This window comes from Eretmochelys imbricata, chromosome 1, assembly GCF_965152235.1.
Source record: "Eretmochelys imbricata isolate rEreImb1 chromosome 1, rEreImb1.hap1, whole genome shotgun sequence".
Classification (NCBI taxonomy): Eukaryota; Metazoa; Chordata; order Testudines; family Cheloniidae; genus Eretmochelys; species Eretmochelys imbricata.
Window position 1 is genome coordinate 109,527,905 of NC_135572.1, and position 21,957 is coordinate 109,549,861.

Genomic DNA, 21,957 nt, shown 5'->3' on the forward strand with positions numbered 1-21,957 from the left:
TGTACTGAAAACCATCCTCTCAAATATTTCTCCAAGCATCTTTTGTCTTCCTTCATTTCACAGCTTTGATGGATTTTTTTTCCCCATTTTATTATGTTGAAAGATTGCTTATGACATTCTGGAATTTGAAGCAGCAGAATAGAAAAAAAAAACCTGACAGAAATTCACCCCATGCAGAATGGCCTATATAAGGCCCCACACATCCTCTGTGAAGGAGTCTGAGTGAAGATGCCAGACAGAGGATTCTGAATGCTCTGTGGTGGGGCTTCCAGCCAACTCAAAGTAGACTGGTCTGGAAGGGGCAAGGAGTGCAGCCTGGGATGAGAAAGGGCCATTGGATTCCCACCTGTTTAGTTTCTGTAGCCCAAATCAGTGCAAAGGGACACTGTTGCAGTCTGACATATTGCCTGTGACTTGGGGTGAATTGTGTGCCTCAGACCCCGTAAGAGTTTATTGCATAAAACCTGTTATCCAAGGTTTTGTGCAAAGAGTAGCTGAGAACAGAGCTGGCCATAGACCAAATGGTGACCCAGATGAGGAGCGTCTTCAGCACCAAACCCCTCACCCTTTGTTAAACTTCTGAATACCTTATTTTTATTGCATTTGTAGCCAATTTCACCACTTTGATGCATGATTTATCCCTGTCACATAAGACGATAAATTTGCACACTAGGATCTGTAAATCTGTATTTATTCATGCCATATATAAGCAAATAAAAACATTCATTTCCTCTAAGCTTATAGAAACTTTTTGATTTTAAGAATAACTGAAATGTACTAACATCAAGAAATTGAACTCTGAACCAACATTGGGTGGACCAGTTTAAAATAGTATTAAAATAGAAAACAGTCTTAAAATGTTAACCATAATCCTTTAGTTCAAAAGGTCACTTTTCTCACATTTGCCCTCGTGAACTGAAGCACAGCATCAGAGAGATCCAAAGACTGTTCAGTGGCATTTTCAAGTGATAAAATAACAAGCGATTTCAGTTTCTCATCAGCCATCATCGATCAAAGTTATGTTTTAATGAGACTGAGTTTTCAAAAAACTGTGCTCACCACTCGGGACTATCACTAGTAGCATGAGCATAATCATCAAAGTTATCCACACATTAGAAAAAGTATCCTTCAGCTCTACATCATGAATGAATAGAAAAGTTGGAGTGGAGAGTGCTTCCCAGATTACAATATGCGATTGATGTTGTCCAATTCGACATAGAGATCTTTATCATTGACATCCGAACATTCCCCATGTGTCGGTGTCTCATGAAGATCTGCACAATTGCTCAAGAGTGTTTTCCTGTCTACCAGCAGTTTATTACAGTCATACAAAAAACCCCAAGTCTTTTCGTGGTGCTTCATTTGTCATGTCTTTTCTTGGATGGACACTCAAGCAGTGTGAACGAGCGAGCAAAAAAACTCCCTCTTGAATTTTTCTTCCAAGCTTCCCGTCACCTCATCTCTGTCCTCATAACCAAACTGTCTTTTCTTTCAATTAATACAAAGTTTCCTTGAAGACAGGCTCAACTCCTAAGTTTTCCACCATTTCTTTGGCAGCAATGATGGCATCTTCAAAACTGTTGTCTCTGTAGGCCACAATGAAATCAAGGCAACTTCTCATCAAAATAATAGTGGTAATGATGTCCGTTGACTGAGTTTGTAATGCCTTGCTTACAACGTTTACTTGGAACAGGATATCGTTCCAAACCACAATTGAGACCAGAAATTAGAAGTTAGTGATCTCGTTTGCCAGGCTTTGCGCCTCGTGTCAGATTCCAGTCTCGATTTTATTCAACTGTGCCAGTTCCATCAGGGTGTCATAAACCTCAGTCATTTGGTATCTCACTGGCCTTGTGCTGTCAATGCGTCTCTCCCAGTGAGTGTCACTTAGTGCCTTCACGTCAGATTTGTAACATTATGCATGAGGATCTCCCACCTGACACTTGATGCTGAAAACGGGACATATATCCTTTGCAGTACTCCGAAGAGAGATACTGAATCTAAAGAAGATGCTGCTGCATCGGACACACCCAGGTTGAGGGGAATGGCAGCCACCAGGCAAGAAGAAAGCTCTTGGATTCAGCTCAGGGATCGTTGCCTGGACGCCACGGTTTCTTCCCTTCACGTTCATGCCATTGTTGTAGCCTTGGCCGCGGCAGTCCTGAAGCTTTATTTTATTCTCATTAAAAACATTCATAAACAGTTCTGTTAGGCCTGTTCCAGTAGAGTCATCCACAGACCAGAAACAGATAAAATGTTCCTTTTCTTGGATACAGCCATCCTCGTCGTCAACAAATCTTACTGTAAATGACGTCTTTTCACTGTGACACATGTCAGGAGTGCAGTCCTTTATTATGGCCTAGTACTTTGCTTTGCCAAGCTGCATCAACATGTTATCAAGCACCTTCCTTACCATGGGATCAGTCAATTCATTTTCAATTGTTTGGCAGCAGTAATCGTCTATAGCTTCTTTACAAACTACTTGACATAGGTGCTCGCACCTGACATCGTCATATTTCCCAAGAAACTCTACCAAACTGAGGAAATTACCATTATGTTCAGAGAACAACTTTTCTGATGAGCTCCGAAAAGTCAAATTATTCTTTGCAAGGAAGAGGGTAATTGAGATCAGATGCTCGAACATGTTCCTCCAGTGCTGAGTTTCTACATTAATAATGTACAGGTTTTCTGCATCTGTGAATTTATTCAGCTTGATCCCGGACTCAACCTCCATCCATTTGGAATAGGCCATAAAATGGCCTAGTGACTTTTCATGTTGCTTCAAAGCACCAGCTAAGTTATGCCAGTGATTGTACCCAGAAAGCACAAGCAACCATTTGACATTCTTGTCAAATGTTTTGCAATAAAACCAGAACACTTTGTCAGCTGATTTTGAGTAAACTAGCCTATGCTGATTCAGTTTCTCACCATTCTCAAGCACTCTTTCACAGTGTCACTTGAGAAGTGTTGCTTCCATGCATTTACTGGCAATGTCATATCCTCGATTTTGCCTGGCCCATTCAAAATCGTATGATCCATATTGGCAGAGTTTAGGATCGCCAACCATAAAGCAGGATCTGATGTATTGATTTGTGGTGTGCAATTTTTCTCACCGCTGTTTCTGTGATCGTGCAAGGCTGATTCTTCTTTATCGTTTCTCTCCTTTTCAACTGAGCCACATTCTTCTTTATCATCATTCTCTTTTATGTTGCCAAGAAAACTGAATGATTATCCATCACTTTCCTCACATTTCCATTCCTTATCTTCAGGTAAATCTGCTAATTCCTTAGCAACAGGACTTCCATCATTTATGCTTCACTCCTTAATTTCTTCTGCACTGAGACTATGGCTACCTAAAGCCATGTCTGTGTTGTTCTGTTTCAGATATTTTCCCATCAAATTTGCCCCTTGCTGCAAACTAGATTGCAGTTGAGCATTTCACTTCCTATACTGAGCTTCTTTTATAGATTCATCACTTTCCTATAAGTAATTTCAGTGTCTGGTCCATCACCCTCTCCCAGTCCCTATCACTTTTTGTTACTTTTTGTTTTTTAGCTACCTCTTGGTCACAAAGCTTTCAACTACTTATAGCATTTCCAATGCCACTGATGCTCCAAGGTGCAACAGTCAATGCCCCTAAGTTTTGTCAGTTATTTTCGCAAATATCTCTCAATTCTACTAGGATAGGTAGACATCTGGTTAAAGAAATGAGTGAACCTGTTCTTTCCAATATGCCTTTAAAGAAACAGCACATTAGAGAGCAATTTTGATAGTTTAGTGGTTCAAAATTAATATTCTAATTCCAATATTCTAATACAGTAGTTTAAAATAGGTTCCTAACATTCTCCATTGTATCTTCGTTTTAATTTTCAAAAGAGCTTTAAAAATTTTCTTTTGTTTTTTGTTTAAATTTTCTGCATATACATATCTAAATTTGGAGGGAGGGTTGGAGCTAGGTGGAAATACCAAAGAACTCCCCAGTCATCTTCATAGTACTGTTTTTCATAAAGATAAATGTGTTATATCTTATTGTTGCCAAACTGTTTCTTATTCTTTCATATAGCATAGGAGTTTTTTCCCCAGCATCAAGCAAGTGGACTTTTTCCTGTGTAATAACAAACACACACAAATATTTCACATCTGCCCCACACACAAAATACTTACTCAGACATAAATGTTTATGAATTCAAGTTGTCACAATCACAAAAATGCAGGAGCTGGACACGTCTGTATAAGTAACCAGTAAACTAAATTGGGGAAATATGATAAACCACCTGTTTTGTTCAAATGAATAAACAATTTCGTTGAGTGCTGAAAGGAAACAGGATTTAGATAGGGGAGAATGGCGTTGTCCAGTGCTCACCATAGTTAGATAATCATGCAACTGTCTTCTGTATGATGCTTCATTAAAATTCTTCCTTACTTGAGTAATCCCCATGGGGCCATGAGAGTCTTAATTTTTTGGAATTCATTCCATTCTTACAATGTATCTAATATGACCATATGTAGAAACTAGAGATAAAATCAGCCAGAATCTCAGGAAAAAAAATATGCAGACAGCTGGATTTGTATTTTTCTCCATAGGATTTGGGTGAATACTTGTTCAGCTACATATTGCATTAAACTGGCACAACCAGAAACATGTATTTATGTATTCACAAACAGAATGTATCAGTTTGTTGTAAAAAGCAAACACTTTTAGGTTTATTGATCCAAATTAATTTATATTATAACTCTTTGGAGTTACTACACAAATTGGCCATTGCGTCTATTAGGAAAATGAGTAAGGTCGTTACTCAAAAGAGAATTCTAAATGCTTTTCCAGCTTTGCTTCCCCTTGTTAAACTCTGTTCTATTAGATTCTCTTTGTTTCAAATGTTTCCCATCCTGAAAATATCACAAAATATTTGCATGTGTTTAACACTAACCTGAGTTGTCTGAAGTACTTCTGTTCACATCTCCATAAGGAGACAAGTAACTGTGAATGGCAGAAACACTTAGTGGGGTTGAGTCTATCAGAGTCCTATTTTATCCATAATAACCAGTCTTCATAGCTCTCCCATCAACATAATTACTCCACCTCAACAAGAGGTGGAAGCTATGTTGGCGGGAGAGCGTCTCCTGCCAATATAGCGCAATGTAGACACTGCTTTAAGTTGATGTAATTTATGTTGCTCAGGGGGGTGGTTTTTTCACACCTCTGAGGACATAAGTTACATCAACTTAAGCGGTAATGAAGACAAGCCCTCAGTGTGAATATCAGTGTGTAACTTTCAGTGGAAAATGCATTGGCAATTTTAGATGCATTAAAAGGCAATTGTGCAGTCAATATTGGTATATCTATATGATGAAGTAAGTCAAGGAGGATGCCTCTTATCTGTTTTAGAGAAGCATGGATTCTTTATTGGATTGGGTTAGGATCATATACAAAGATCAGAAGGCAATATCCCAAAGGAGAACAAATACATACATAGGCATATATATTTTAGACTTCACAGAGAGAAAAATATTTCAAATCTATAGATCTCATAAACTGATCATTTTGAGAATCTGAAAGAGGATTTGGAAAGTCAAACACAGTCATATATTGTTTGCAGTGGTTGTTATCCAGATATCGTTGAGGTTCCCATTCTTCAGACTGTCCAAAATCTCACTGTGAACTCAGGGGCTTTACTTGTGTACAAAATGCCTCCTGGGTTTGTTATATGAATCACTTTAAAGATCACAAACTTATCTTGTTCTCCTGTAGGCTTTCCAATAGCATAATGATGGGAATAATCATAGAATCATAGGACTGGAAGGGACCTTGAGAGGTTATCTAGTCTAGTACCCTGCCTCATGGCAGGACTAAGTATTATCTAGACCATCCCTGACAGGTGTTTGTCCAACCTGCTCTTAAAAATCTCCAATGATGGAGATTCCACAACCTCCTTAGGCAATTTATTCCAGTGCTTAACCACCCTGACAGTTAGGAAGTTTTTCCTAATGTCCAACCTAAATCTCTCTTGCTATAATTTAAGCCCATTGCTTCTTGTCTTATCCTCAGAGGTTAATGAGAACAATTTTTCTCCCTCCTCCTTCTAGCAACCTTTTATTTACTTGAAAACTGTTATCCTGTCCCCTCTCAGTCTTCTCTTCTGCAGACTAAACAAACCCAGTTTTTTCAATCTTCCCTCATAGGTCATGTTTTCTAGACCCTAATCATTTTTGTTGCTATTCTTTGGACTTTCTCCAATTTGTCCACATCTCTCCTGAACTGTGACACCCAGAACTGGACACAATACTCCAGTTGAGGCCTAATCAGTGTGCAGTAGAACGGAAGAATTACTTCTCGTGTCTTGCTTACAACACTCCTGCTAATACCTCTCAGAATGATGTTTGCTTTTTTTGCAATAGCGTTACACTGTTAACGCATATTTAGCTTGTGATCCACTATGACCCCCAGATCCCTTCCTGCAGTACTCCTTCCTAGGCAGTCATTTCCCATTTTGTGTGTGTGTGTGAAACTGATTGTTCCTTCCTAAGTGCATTTGTCCTTGTTGAATTTCATCCTATTTACTTCTGACCATTTCTCCAGTTTGTCCAGATCGTTTTGAATTTTAATCCTATCCTCGAAAGCCCTTGCCACCCCTCCCAGCTTGGTACTGTCTGCAAACGTTACAAGTGTACTCACTATGATTTATAAGAACTTAGATAAGACTACTCAGAGGCATGATATAAAAGGACACCTACTATATTTCAATGCTCTTATTCTGTTTTGAATTAAAAAGGTAAGAGATTCCCAAACGTTTTCATAGTGCAAATCACATCTTTATAGACAGAGGGCCAGATCCTCAAAGGTATTTTGTCGCCTACCTCCCATTGATTTCAAATAGCATTTTAAAATCAGGATGTACAAAAATATATTTATACATTTTATTGGGTCAGGCAGTTCCCTGATAGCAGGCAGGTCTCAGAAGGGCAGAGTGCCACCTCCATACTATTGTTACCCATTCCCACTGACCCCATGGAGGCCATCTCATTAGAAGCTGGACGTGTGAGTGGGGCATGGGGGTCAGGTCAGAGGGAAGAGAATCTGATGCTGGAGGGACAGTTCTGTCCACATGAACAGGGCTGCAAAGGTTAGAGAGCTTCCATACAGATACAGCTTTTCCAGGCCTCAGCTTTTCCCCTGACATCTGTACATGTCTGCGGGTTTGAGGAAGTCAGTCCTTACACTACTCATTCTGCACAGGGAGCAGCCTTTTTATCACCTTGCTGAGGGAACAATGCCAGTAAAATTCTGTGGGGGGAACCTCATAACAATTCCTGTCTCCCCTGCACAGGTGATTCTCACATAGGGGACAACTTGGCCTACTACTATATGCTCATATTAAATCCAAAACAGTTCGCAACAAGTGATAGTTGAATGATCAAAAAACTATTTACAGTTCTGCTAGTGGTTCCCATCACAGAAATAATTACACTTTTGTTCAAACAGAAGAGAAGTATAAGATGGAAAAACTGGCATACTGTAGATTGTGAATTCCTATAGGGGTTTTAATTTTCACATACACTTAAACTCATGTAGTCTAACAAGCTTAACATTTTGGCCAGTTCCACAGTGTGGAAATTTCAACCCTGGATGGTTTTGGCGGAAAAAAAGTGTTCTCACAAATATAAAAAATGAACAGATGTAGCTATTGGTGCTTCCAACGCCCACTGACAAAAAACATCTGTGTTGAACTTCCTGAATTTTTAAGATCCTGAGAACACTCCCACACAGCACTGAAAAAAAGAAAAAAAAAACATTTTAAAACAATTGGCTGGCAGATCACTTTTCAGTTCTATTACTGAATGTTCTAATACAAACAGGTGTTGGTTGTTGTGTTTTCCTTAAGAGCTTAACTAACCAAGCAACAAGTTTATAGTTATTAAAAACCAAACCTCTGGCTTAACTGCCTGACAGGTTATTAATATTTGATATGGCTTGTCAGAAGCTAAAATTCCTGATCTTGGGAATTCATTGGTCAAACAATTAATAATATAAGTGAGAAAATGAAAAATAACTAAATAAATAAGATTTTGGTGTAGATATTAGCAAATAGAAAAGGATAGAATTTCACCCTGCATCATACATTCCCTGAGTGTCTAGCCTTTAAAATTCTTTCAAAACCCATGTTGAATGAAAAGATTTTTTTTCTTCCTATTTTGGAAGCCTACTATATTGTGCTAAAAATGTCTGATACATTTATTATATTTCTATTTCAATATATTCATTCAAGTATATATCACTTTTTAGGCCCAGTGAGCTAAATTCTTCCCTTTAATACATCTCCTCTACTGCCATTGAAACCATGGGAGTTGTAGACGCACCTCCACTTTTCTATCACATCCATCACATTAATATTTGAGTACTTCCAAGGGCAGATTTGGCAAAATGTGTATTAACTTGTTTTCTAAATTAATTTGCTGTTGCATGTCAACTGAACTTTTTTGAGTAATTTAATCAAATATTAATGAATTATTCTAAAATGATAAATGAGTGTTATAGAAACAGTCTTCAAAACTGGCAGTTAGCTCTTAGGGCATGTCTACTCTTCTAAAAAAATGAGCTTCTTAACTGTGGTAAGATAAACCATATTCGCTAACTCGAGTTAAAATAGCAGCGAAGACATGGCAACTCAGTTTATAACTCAGACTAGCAGATCATGTTAAAAGCTCATAGGACAGACAGGTTGAGCTGGAGCTGCTAATCTGAATTAAACCCGATCTCCTGGGTCTTCACTGCTGTTTTAACCCAAGTTAGCTAACCTGAGATAAGAACACTTTTTTGTTTTGCAATGTGGCATACCCTTAGTCTGAAAAAGCTTGCTGTATCTATTTAAATGGCAGCAGTGACTCAAATTAAACATTAGGTTTTATTTATTTGATAAAGACTCAATATTTAGATTGAACATGAAGTCATAATATTTAGATAACCATAAAGGTAAGTTATATCTTAGGTGGGGTTAACCAATGAGTGGACTCCTTGCTGTATGACTGGACTCCCTGTTGCATTACTGTGCCAGATTACACAAATATAAACCAGACTAGCTACACTGATAGCATTTCTCCTTCCACTCTCGCAAACAGCATGTGCCTAAACTGGAGACTATGACAGGGGGCATTTATAGACCACTTATGCTGGCCCTGCACTGGAGGATTTCCTGTAGTGTATGGGGGCTGTATCAGGGAGCCAAAATCTGGTCTAGAAGTTTTACCAGGTATATTAATCTGAAGCCAATAGAAACTGAGATAAACTGCTATCTGGAACTGCTATAATTTAAATTACTCACTGTACTCTAAACAAAAAAGAAAAAACGTTTTAAGTGGTCGTGACATTTTCCATCTCATGTTTTTATGCTAAACCATTCCTAACGTCCAAGAGAACGTTACTGTTTTGCATTACAACTAGTAATGTGTGTGGCATTGATTGACAACGTGGTTTAATAATCTGATGCATGTTACATTCAGCACTTTTTCTTACAACAGAATTTTCATGCATGAGTTTTATGTCATCTGCTCATCCTTAATGGAATAATAATCTTATATATTGTACTCCATACTCCTAAAGCTTGGTTATTTAAGGTCAAATCTCTGTCTTTTGAAGTCATTGGGAGTACTGCCATATACTTCAATAGGATCAACACACCAAGCAGAGCTGGCAATATACCACAACAACCTTATCTTAAATTTCTTGGGGGACCTGTGAGTTCCAGGAGCCAAACCCCTTACTGGTTCTGTAAATAGGAACACTCCCTACCCATCCCATTTGCCATGAAATACCCTGTTGAAAACTTAGCATGGAAAACCTTATGGGGTTTTGCCTATCCTTGCCCTTTTCTATGGGTGTTTTGCTGTTTTTGTCCCAGTAAAATTGTTTAAAAAGAGGAGAACCCTACAAAAACACCTCAAAGCATTCCTCCAAATACTTTCATGTATTCTGTGTATGAAGAATTTTTAAACTGAATCCTTTGAGTTCTTGACCTATAATTCCAATGTATATCTTCTTGTACCAGTGTTTGATCTTCTAGGGTGACACAGCAACTTCCTAGAAGATCAAACAGTTTTGGAAAACATGTCATAAATTAGATTAAAGCTTGGGAACAGAGAGCAGTACAAAGTTTTTAGTTTACTGCCTACAGAAGGGGACTGCGGCTTTCTGAGTTTTGGTGGCAAGCATTCTTTAATAGAGGTTTTAATGAAGATTTAATGTTTATTTCTTCCTTATTCGGAGAAAACATTCTGCGAGCTGAATCACTACTCTGGAATTCATGTTAATGTAATTTGGTTTCCACTGTCCCAGGAATAAATGTCCTATGTCTGGATGATACAGCTGAATGACCAGCAAATTATTACCATACCAATAGGCTAACCTGTGTTCATTTGGGTTATTTTTAAATTTAATTGAATTTATATTTTCTTTATTCTCTGGTGTGAAAAAACAGCTTTTTTTATTAGATGAGAGGGAAGTCTGTTTTTCAGGAGATAAGATGGGCTGTGAAATATTCAGACAAATAAACCTCTGTAAAACATCAAAGGGGAATTTAAGAATAGGGAGAGCTGCCTCTGTCATATTCTTTTAGGCCTACTGCATCTCTTAGAACTGCACCAATGTTGTAGAATCAAATGCTGACTTGTTCAAGAGAAATGTAAAATATTTGCTCCGTTTCCATTATCTGATGTGCAAGTTAGATCATAGAACACTGTCTTTCTCAAGGGCTGATGACCTACAGCACATGACGTCAGTAGCTGAATCCAGTTTAGCAACAGAATACGACTTAGAGCAGTGGAGAGCGGGAATACTAATTTTTGTAGGTATTTGATGTGAAGTTTAAAGCTAACTTGCTGCTGGAGAAAATAAACAAGATTTTTGCTCACTTCTCTAGAAAGGTGTGTCTTTCCCTTGAAAAAGAAGAAGTATGAAGCCTTAAAAGCAGAGCATTTGAGACATAATGGACGAAGACGATTGGTCTGATGAAGCCTGGGTGCCATGGTAAAGGCTTGGCCTCATCAGTTTTGGCAGTAAAAAAAGCTTTCATTTTAACAAAGTCTTTAGCCTATATGGTTTGGAGTGAAATGAATAAAAGCCAGGAAGTTCTATTTCACAGTTAGTACAGCATTGTTAACTATTTCACAGCTGGTCACTTTAGCAAAAACATCCTACTTCTCCTGCATTCTGGGATTTAGTATCAACACATTTTTGTCTCGCTCTAACTTCTTACCAAGACAGTCTCAGAGTTCAAAATTAGGTATGTGTGTTTCCTAAATGTGTACCTTTGTTGTTTATGTACATTGTCAAAAATGATAATAGTGAGTGCCATCTAGTGGCAATTATTGAATTCTCATGCTTGCATTAAAAGTACTGAAAATCAAAGCTTAGGGGTCTTTTAAAATTAATCGTTATTGCTGTACTGATTATAAAAGTAAAAGTTTATGATGATCTAAATAAAAGCAAAGTCCATGGGATTTTGTGTGTGTGTGTGCGCCCATGTATTTTCTCCTCAATGGTTAACATTATTAACAGTTGAGTGTGATTCACCATGAGTACAGTACTTAAATTTAACTTTCTGGTGGAGTTTTACTAAAGCTTATGAGAATGTTTGACCTTCTGGCAGCAGGGACTGCAAAAGTGGTGGTTGTTTTCAAATCATGCTAAAACTAAATTTCAGATAGTTGAGAAATGCCTAAAATAATTTTCCAATAAATGAGCTATTTATTATTCCGTTTATTCCAGAGCTATGAATTCCAGATGGGAACATTTTTGATTGCATATTCATTTTGTTGTTGTTTTGTGCTTTACAAAACATCTTGTTAATTCCATTGTAAGGTATAATTTCTTACAGAGAGAACTATTATACCTAGGGTAACCAGTGTAGAATTTAATGCATTTGTGATCCTAGGGCATAATAGTGTAATGCCCCTCTTCTGGGTCACCGTAAGTGCTGTGGTGACACAATCCCACTGAGTACCTGACAATGTGTCCAGCATAGCACACAATCAAAGGCAAGCACTACAGATGCTTTCTAAGCCAGCCCTAGTGCTTGGTGCGTTCCCAATAACCACTGATGTGTGTGTAACAGAAAAACAAGTTTTTAGTAAAGCTGAGAGGAAAGAAAGAGTTCACACATATACCCCTGGTGTGCAAGGATTGTGATACAAAAAATATATAAGTTATTTCCTAGGCTGAGAACCCCAAAGGGGAAAGACTGTTAGGGCTCAGGCCTCTTGTGCCTGGAATTGACTTTCCAGTGACTGGGCATTGTCTGTTCTCCCTGAGACCCTTACATTACATCTTCCCCTCTAGCTAGCGGTGTCCATAGTTATCCAGCACCACACTTAAGGGCTCCTCCTGAAAGGGCGACTGTCAAATTGTCTGGTCCAGAAGATTATTTCTAGCTCCCCTCTATGGGGGAGGCTACCCCAAAGCTGGAACAATCCTTAAACATATAGCCTGGTTTCTCCTGTTAATGCTATTTTTGGCAAAGCAAATGAACAACAGAGGTGTGCATTTACATAATAGTTGTACAAGGACCTACATTTGTAAATATATGACCTTGCATCAATGTAATTTTCATTCTCTGACAGGCTGATCTTCCTAGCTTTGGCCCCTTCTGAACTGCTCTCTGATTTCAGAGATGTTCTACTTCTGATCTCCTCTGCCCCTTCCTACCAGTGGCTTTCTACTAGCCAGGCTAGAACTGGTTTGCAGTGCAGCTTCTCCTTCATGCACCCACTGGGATGCTCTTTCCTGAATTAGCCTTCCTCACCAGCTCTGACACTGTTTCTTTTCTTAATGACCCTTTCTACTCCCATCCCTAGTGAATGACTTTCTATCATGCTTGTTGCCTCCCCTCCCATTGGACCAGCTGTCAAACGACTTACTAGCATTAGATCTGTGAGTTCCCTACCATTTCCTTCTCCCAGCCATCCTTCTTACAGTTGTTATGAAGGATTATTTTTCCCTCCAAATTTCTAAGGCCCATTTGACTGTCTTTCTTGGCAAGACTAAGGTCTCAGATAAGCACCAAGGAAATGGTGGAATGCCTTTACATATAGTCAGTGTCACAGGAAGCGAGATTTCTCTTCCACAAGTGACCCTTTAAAAAGTTCAGGGCATTAACCTGGTCTCTTCTCTCCCACCCTAGGATGACTTGTGACTATAAGGTAATTCTGTTGTGGGGGAGAATGACTCATCAGATTCACTACCCTGGCTTTATACCAGAAAGTGTTAAAAAATAGACTTACAACAAAGTATGATGGAGCATGTTGTCAAGTATGGTGAAGCTATAACAACTGTTCTAATACTGTGTGATTACTGCTCATCATTGGTTAAATGCCTCCTCCCCACCCACAAGCTGTCCTTATTATTTGTCTCCTCCACATATGACATCTGTCTTTAGGGTTATAATCGCTTGTGGAGCAGAGATTGTCATTTACTATAAATTTGGACAGCACCTAGCACAATGGGGCCTCAACTTGGTTGGCCTCTAGTCACTACCACAACGTAAATGTTTAATCATAATCATAACTGTTCCTTTGCTTAACTTTTTAAATTTAGCAGTGAGGAAAGCAAGCTTCACCGCATGAGCTATCTTCTTCTTGAGTGGTCCTAAAAGAATTGGAGGTTAAAAAATGTCTAAAGCATATGGATATGCAATATAATTTTGGAAGTCTTTTCAGGCTTTTCATAATTCTCTGGAGCTTAATTATGGAATGCCAAGTTATCACTAAATTAAATCACACCCCTGATAGCACTTTCTTTCATGTACCTCATTTACTGAACAGGCACCGATTTGCGTCAGACATTGCAAACATTTTCTGGGAAGAATTCCCCCAGGCTTCCTAGAATTTCTGACCTTTGCTCCTTACTGTAAATAGATTCTGCACATGCCTGTGTTGGACAATTTAATTGTGTGAGACCTCTTCCAGTTATTTTAAGTCATGGGAAGAACATAGCAGGAATTGCCTACTTAAGGAATGTATCCTGCCATTGATGACTGTTTAAATCATCTGAACAGGGATGTAATTTTTATGTAAGAATTGATGGAGAAGTAAACCCCATTGTTAATCTTCAAGGAATGCCATTTTCCTAAGGTTTTTTTGCCTTTGCATATCCCTCTCAAAAGTAGTTATTAGATGATGTGATGCACACTGTTTTGTTAGCCTCTTCGTGTGAACCCATGAATCTACACGTGATGAGGAGTAGGTATATGTAAGCTATTTTCTGAAGTAAAATCATTTCACCTCAGCAATATTTCAGATTGCTATCCTAGAGAGGGTGGTGGACAATAAAAAATGTGAATCACACCTGTAAGTCAACTTACCACTAGTGTCATTATTGAAATTGCGTCCAAAAAACCTATATTAAAATAATGTTATGGTTGCAAAGTCAACATAATGGATGCAAAAGCATCCTATCTTGATTTGAAGACATCAGGAGATGGATGATCCACCATGTTCTATGGTAGTTTGCTCCAATGATTACTCACACTCACTGTTAAAAATCTATGCTAGTATTTAACAATAAGGGTGATTAACCACTGAAACAAACTACCAAGAGAAGTGGTGGATTCTCTATCTCTTGAAGTCTTCCAGTCAAGACTGGATGCCTTTCTGGAAGATATACGTTAGTCACATACAAATTACTGTGCTGAATACAGGACTAACTTGATGCAATTCTGTAGCCTGTATTATACAAGAGGTCAGACTAGATGATCTAATGGTCATTTCTGGCTATAAAATCCTGTAAATGTATAAGTCGAACACTCAAAAGTTAGGAAATGCCAGAATGAAGGTTGCCCATGCAACCTTAATTCACCCCCCTTGTGGGTAAGCCTTATGACACAGTCTTTAATTACATGATTACATATTATTTTTCCTGTAGAACCCCCGTCTCATTCAGTGAATAATTTATCTTCACAGCACTATTATGAAATTAGGTAGTATTATTCCCATTCCAAAAATGAGGAACTGAAGCACAGAGAAATCAAGGCCAAAATTGTCAGAAGTGTCCACTAATTTGGAGTGCCCAACCTGAGACACATAGGCCCTGACTTTTTAGAGTACCTAGCAGTTTTATAGCATACTATATGTTTAAAGCACAACACCAGTTGATTTCACTTGCTGTTGTGAGTGCTCAGCACCTCCTCAAATCAGAGCCCAGGTATCCTGTGTTGGGAACCCAGAATATAAGAAAAACAATTAGTGGCCACCTGTGCAAATTTTGGTTTAAGTGACTTACTGCTCACTTAGAAACACTGGCAGAAGCAGAGCTAGAATCCAGTTCTCCAGGATGGCATTTAATGTCCTTAACCAGGCGATCATCATTTCTCTTTCTGCAACCCCCTGCTTCATTTACTACACAACTTAGAATTTCTGCAAAATAAGGGGTCCTACGGACAATAGTCTCTTCCATTACACAACACTGATTCATCCCCAGAGCACTGTGCATTCTGTGCACTGAAAGAGGCAGTGGTCCTGTGAAAAAGACAGTATGTGATCATGTAGTTAAAGACTTTTCTTACCACATATGCACAAAAGGGCCAAATTAAGGTTGCATGGGCAACCTTAATTCTGACATTTCCTAATTTGAGTGCTTGACTTTGCAGCCTTAACATTCTTTTAACGTAGATTTTTGAAATGTAATTCCTAATATAACTCCCTCCCTCCCAAAAATTCTATTATTGATTTCTAACTTGGATCATCATCAGGGTTTGGACATTTAGATCTACTGCACCATTTGAGCTGACAGAGTAACTGAAAGCAATAGTAGGCTGTATCCTCTATAGAGAGTAGGCACTAGGGAAGGAATGAGACACACACTTATGCAATGGGTTTTACAGCCTGTTTTCTGGCAGCAGGGGAATGTAGAGATTTAGGACTCTGGTTAAATTCCAGATTCAGAGGATAGTGTGCTCTAATGCTTGTAGAACTTTTTGCTCCTGTCCCCCAACCTGTCTCTGTCCTACTGTCCTCATCCCAGCTCTTGCCCCCTTGCCTTATGCTCCTACTCACTGCAACACTAGTTCCTTTCCCCCTCCTCCAGGCTCCTCACTACCTTCTGGTTCCTGCAACCACACCTCCACTCTGTTCTATCCCTGTCCTGTCCAGCCCACATTCTTCATGCTTCGCATTACAGTGAGGCAGCTTCCTTCTTCTCCTCCATACTGCCTGGATGCCAGAATGGAGACCTTGAGAGCACAAAGGATCCAGTTTTTCTGCTCTCGGTACTGGTGCCTGGCACCACAGTGGTGCCTGGCACCACAGTGGTCCCTGGCAGGCAGAAGGAGCAATTGCAGGGGAAGCACTGGTCAGCTCCTGGAGCCTTGAGCTGGAGCGTGATCAATGTGGATGGAATCTTCACAGAATTTTCTTACCAAGTTCTAACAAGCCTCTACTGAGCATGTACAAAATGACAGGTTTCAGAGTAACAGCCGTGTTAGTCTGTATTCGCAAAAAGAAAAGGAGTACTTGTGGCACCTTAGAGACTAACCAATTTATTTGAGCATAAGCTTTTGTGAGCTACAGCTCACTTCATCGGATGCATGCTGTGGAAGGTGTAGAAGATCTTATTATATACACACAAAGCATGAAAAAATACCTCCTCCCACCCCACTCTCCTGCTGGTAATAGCTTATCTAAAGTGATCACTCTCCTTACAATGTGTATGATAATCAAGTTGGGCCATTTCCAGCACAAATCCAGGTTTTCTCACCCCCCCCCCCACACACACACACACAGAGGGAGTTTGTGTGTCGGGGGAGGGAGGGGTGAGAAAACCTGGATTTGTGCTTGAAATGGCCCAACTTGATTATCATACACATTGTAAGGAGAATGATCACTTTAGATAAGCTATTACCAGCAGGAGAGTGGGGTGGGAGGGGGTATTTTTTCATGCTTTGTGTGTATATAATAAGATCTTCTACACTTTCCACAGCATGCATCCGATGAAGTGAGCTGTAGCTCACGAAAGCTTATGCTCAAATAAATTGGTTAGTCTCTAAGGTGCCACAAGTACTCCTTTTCTTTGTACAAAATGAGATTTTTATTGAAAGGTTTATACCATGGCCAAATTTGGGTGAATTTTCAGGGACATCACTGTAGCCGTTGCTACAAAGCATGAAGGTGCTAGAGCAGTGGTGGGACACCTGTGACACACGGGCCGCATGCGGCCTATCAGGGTAGTTTGATTTCAGGCCATGAGACATTTTGCTGTCATTGACTGTCCACAGGCATGGCCCCCCACAGCTCCCAGTGGCCACAGTTCATCATTCATGGCCAAAGGGAGCTATGAGAAGCGGCGCAGGCCACAGGGACATGCTGGTCGCTGCTTCCTGCAGCTCCCGTTGGCTGGGAATGGTGAACCGCGGCCACTGGGAGCTGCGGGGGGGCCAGGCCTGCAGATGGTCAGTATCAGCAAAATGTCTTGCGACCTGCAATCAGATTACCATGATGGGCTGCATGCGGCCCAGGGGCCACAGGTTGCCCGCCACTGCTCTAGCACCTTTGTGCTTTGTAGCAAGGGCTGGCAAGTAGTAATAATAAAGAGTAATAGTACCACTCCGTGCTGACAGCATTATCTTGTAAGATGGGCTTGGGGGACAGAATCAGTATGAAGAGGAGGAGTGAGATCACAAGCTAATTTTAATTAAAGCAAACTCCATGCCAGGGAAAAGCTGAAAGGCCAGCAGAGTTTCTGAGTGTCTGAAGTCTGAAGATTGGTTATGTTTCGAAGGAAGTTGAAAATAGATGACTTCCCCCCCCAAAAAAAATGAGTTGCAGCATCTGAAAATGTTGTTCCTACTTTGTCAGCTATTTAAAACATGACAGACGAGACCTTTATTTGACTGAAGCTTTCTAGTTAACAGGTGGCCACATCTTTGGTGAGCAGCACCAGGGGTCCAATAAAGGAAGTGGAGAAAAGATGGACGTAGTGTACAATGCAAGTTACATATTGGCAAAATAAAGATGCAGACATCAGTGCATTGTTACAATAAGGCTGTATTCTCCGGAGCTAACTCGTAATCTCATTAGACTAGGTCAGTGACCCCTCAAGGTTTAATTATAATACCTTTGTTGTACATAATAATGTATAATGGTGAGCCCTGACATGAGATAGTGTATGTAAGGCCCCCTCCTTTCACCCGTGAACAAATCATCGGAAAGGTAGCAAGGAGAGGTTGAGGTGGAGGCAGGGCCATAGCCCAGAGCCCGCCCCCCTCCCCCCGCATGCTTGTGGAGCAGGACTGGAGCACAGGGTTGGTAGCGATGAGCAATCTTTGTTATACTAATGGAAAGACAAAATTGTGCCTTCTGTGATGCTGCCACAGGGGTGGTGTGCCACCACACTATCCCCTACGCAGGGCTTTGTGCACATTTTGTGATCTGGTCCATTATGAGCGTTTTGTTGGAAGTTGTAATTAGATGTTCAAAAGGCATTCTATCTGCAAGCCTGGTGTTTGTATGTTTACATCCTTCCCGCAGCTGTCTAGACTGTGGAAGTTACTTGGGTTAGCCAGGCTTTCATTTATTTCTGTGGCTACACCAAGTAGCATTTTCCATACATAGAATCCATTATTTCTCTGACTGTGGCTTAATTAAAAGATCCATTTTACTAAAATTGCTCAAAATGTAATCTGAAACTTGAGCTAACTCAGGTGATGTGACTATACAGTTGGATTGTGGCTTGCAAACTTTGTTTGCATGGTGCTCTGCTTTTTCTGGCATGTGATTTGCATCTACTTTAAGAGATTATTTGAGGCTCTGCCTTATGCCTTTTTATGGGTTTATTTCTTTGCAGTTATGTAAACATCAATATTTAATAAAGCATTATATTTTTTAAGCAGTGTGTACCGAGGCGTAAACTGGGCCCCTCTGGTTTCTGCCGCTGCTTCCCTTGTAAATCAGTCAGGAATGCCTCAGGTTGATGCAAACACCAGTGCTCTTTATTTACAGCTTTTTCCCACCACCACCTTACTATCTATGTACAGGTTTTTAACAGCCAAACTTTACCAGCAGGAGAGGAGAGGAGAGGAGAGGGCAGGGCAGGGCAGGGCAGGGCAGGGCAGGGCAGGGCAGGGCAGGGCTGCCTCTGCCTGTGCCCTCCTCCTCTGGCTTCCTGCTTGCCAGCCTTTACAGCCCCTGGCTGATTAGGCTGGCAGCTGTTTCTCGTTGCCAGACAGGCACAGGGCTCTTCAACCAGCCCCAATCTATTCCTCTTGATTGGGCCTGAAGTGGCAGGGGGCTGGTTAAGCCCTCCTTACTCAGCACCCTGTCACACAGTATTTATAAATTTAAACAAATAGTTAAGATATTTCTATAAGGTCTGGTGTTGTATTGGTCTATGCACCTTGGAAGCAGAAGAACAGGGGATATGGGCACTTACAGCTGTACAAGGAGACACTACTGCTTTGGAAGTATCAATCAGTACCCTGCACAAGCTACTCATGGCATGTGACCACCTGACCTGACACCTATGCACCCAGAGTTTATGCCATAGCATATAAATGGGGAAAGGTATGGTTGAGGGCATGTCTCCACATCCCTGATCCTAGAGCCCACCCTCCTGTGTGTGGATCTGTTATAGTCATTCTGCTGTCTTTGTAGATAGAGACACACTCAGGGCAGGTAGGAGTGAGCAGGATGAGGAATTGAGCTGCCTCTTGCTCAGGTGTTTGTTGGTCCCTTTGTCCATCTGAGCAACTCCCTCATTTTTTGCCAGTGAAGTATCTGGCCCTTAACTTATATGTATATTTGTTTCTATTTAATATGCTGACACAAAAGAAGGATTCACATCCCATAGCCAAATAATCGCAGTTTTGCTTCACTGATAAAGCAGACTTGCTCTAAATGACAGGACATTGCATTACATTCTTGTCAAGTTGTATGTATAGGATGGAAGCTGTTTCACTATGACAATTTAAATATTTAGATCCATTGTATCCTTTGGCACCGCTCCTAAGTAATTGGTTATGTTAGATTAATTGAAACAGGGTAGAAAATAAGGTGCAAAAGATCCATACTGGTGATTAGATCCAGAGGAATAAAGTGTAATACATCTGTAAAGCATCTCATTCCTGACCCCTTTCCAAGCAGAAATTGTACTGAATTTTGCAGATGTTTTCATTATGTCAGCTCCTCAATATGGTCTGGGCTAAAATAACATAGTGGATTTCCTGTAGGGAATTTAGGTTAGATATTAGGAAAAAGTTTTTAATTGAAAGGATAGTTAAGTACTAGAATAGGTTATCAAGGCATGCTGTGGAATCCCCATCACTGGAGGTTTTTAAGAACAAGTAAGACAAACACCTGTCTGGGATGGTCTCGTATTTGGTCCTTCCTTACAATGGATTAAATGACCTCTCATGCTCCCTTCCCTACATTTCCTTGATTCTGTGTACAAATCATGCTCACACTTTTGTGGTAGGGGTGAAAAAGCCAGTACTTTAGCCACAAAACCTACCTGCATGATGATATTTTTTTTTCTGAATAAGCCACAGTAGAAGGGAAAAGCCTAATTTGAGTCTTGATCAATAATTGTGAACAAAGTGAAAACAAAGATATATGGAAGATCTAAGAATAACCATTTATGATTGATTATTTTTATACCACAGGCATATATCATATTTTGGTTGGGAGGGTTGTTTTTGTTTATGTTATTAAAGCTACTGGAGTGTTTCTCTGAAGGGCTACAATAGCCAGAATATAGTTATGAACAGAGGAGTGAAAATGAAAAAAGAAAATTTGTGAAGTATGTCACACAAGTCACAAGACAGAGCCCATAGTGTAAAATAAAAATAAACCAAAAGATTGCCTAAAACTCAACAGCATATTGTTAAGCATCTTGACGACTTTCTGGATCTAAGAAAGTGATCCAGTATCAGTTTTGTTTCTTTTCCTTTCTCTAGCCCAGTGGCATTAAGTGAAAATGGCACCAATATTCTTCACAGGACCAAAAGATTGGAATATTTGATGTATATATAACCTTATGTATTTTATCTATTTTGCGGGGGTGTGGTTTCAGAGAAGTGAGGTGAGGAATATGTGATGGATCTGTATTATACTAATAATTTCATTCCGTTTATACACACTTGTGTATATTTTAGTTGTATGGTTTGTAGGATGCCTTGCTACAGTGCTTAATTTGTACCAGGGCTTTCCAAGGCTGAGCCCCGGCACCTCTAGGCCTGGCAGTTCATAGCATCGGCACCTCGGGGCTTGCTGCATCAGTTATGAATGTGAAAAAATGGCTAGAGCCCCAGCACCTAATTGCTTGAGCCCCAGCTCAATTTCATTACAAATTGATCACTGCCTTTCTGGATGGCCTGTCATCCTGATTAAGCAGATTTCCCAGTTAAAAGAAGATTGTTGTTAATTATTATATGTTAAGTGCTCGGCACTACACAGCACACACAAAAACTGTAGTCCCTAAGAAGCCATTTTATATTTTGGAATGGTTCTCAAAATGCTGCATGTCACTAATCTCCAACCTGCTGATTCACGTGACTAAGTCTCAAAGAGATCTTTTCCCCGCAATTTGAATTTAAATGTAATAGAAGAGTATAGTGCTAGTTGGTTTTTGTTGATCCTTGCAATTCTGCCAGCCTCAAGAGAATGAATTTTAAGCAAAGTTTGAAGTGGCCTGAATGGCATCATTAATGCTGTTTTGCTGAACCAACACTGGAAGAGATTCTTTTGAGGACGGAGAAGCCTTTGATCAACTCTTCAACCTATGTGATTACCATTCCTTAGCTGAGTACCTATTCCTATATGAATCCCATCTAATCATCTTCAGGCATCATAATTAAGGGGAATTACCATCCCAAAGAAACAGAAATTCCTGCTGTTAAGTATCTGACTCAATTTGGGAGAAACATCCCAATTAAGTGGATTTCACAATTAAGTACATCTCAGTTACTTGGAGTGGACTGTAAT

At 39.9% G+C, this 21,957-nt stretch overlaps 1 protein-coding gene across 1 annotated transcript in view; it reads left to right on the top strand.

Annotated features, from left to right (window-relative positions):
- Positions 1–21,957, top strand: part of COL4A2 (collagen type IV alpha 2 chain) — a 181,809-nt gene that overhangs the window by 68,905 nt on the left and 90,947 nt on the right. The gene's annotated exons all lie outside the window — the stretch shown is intronic.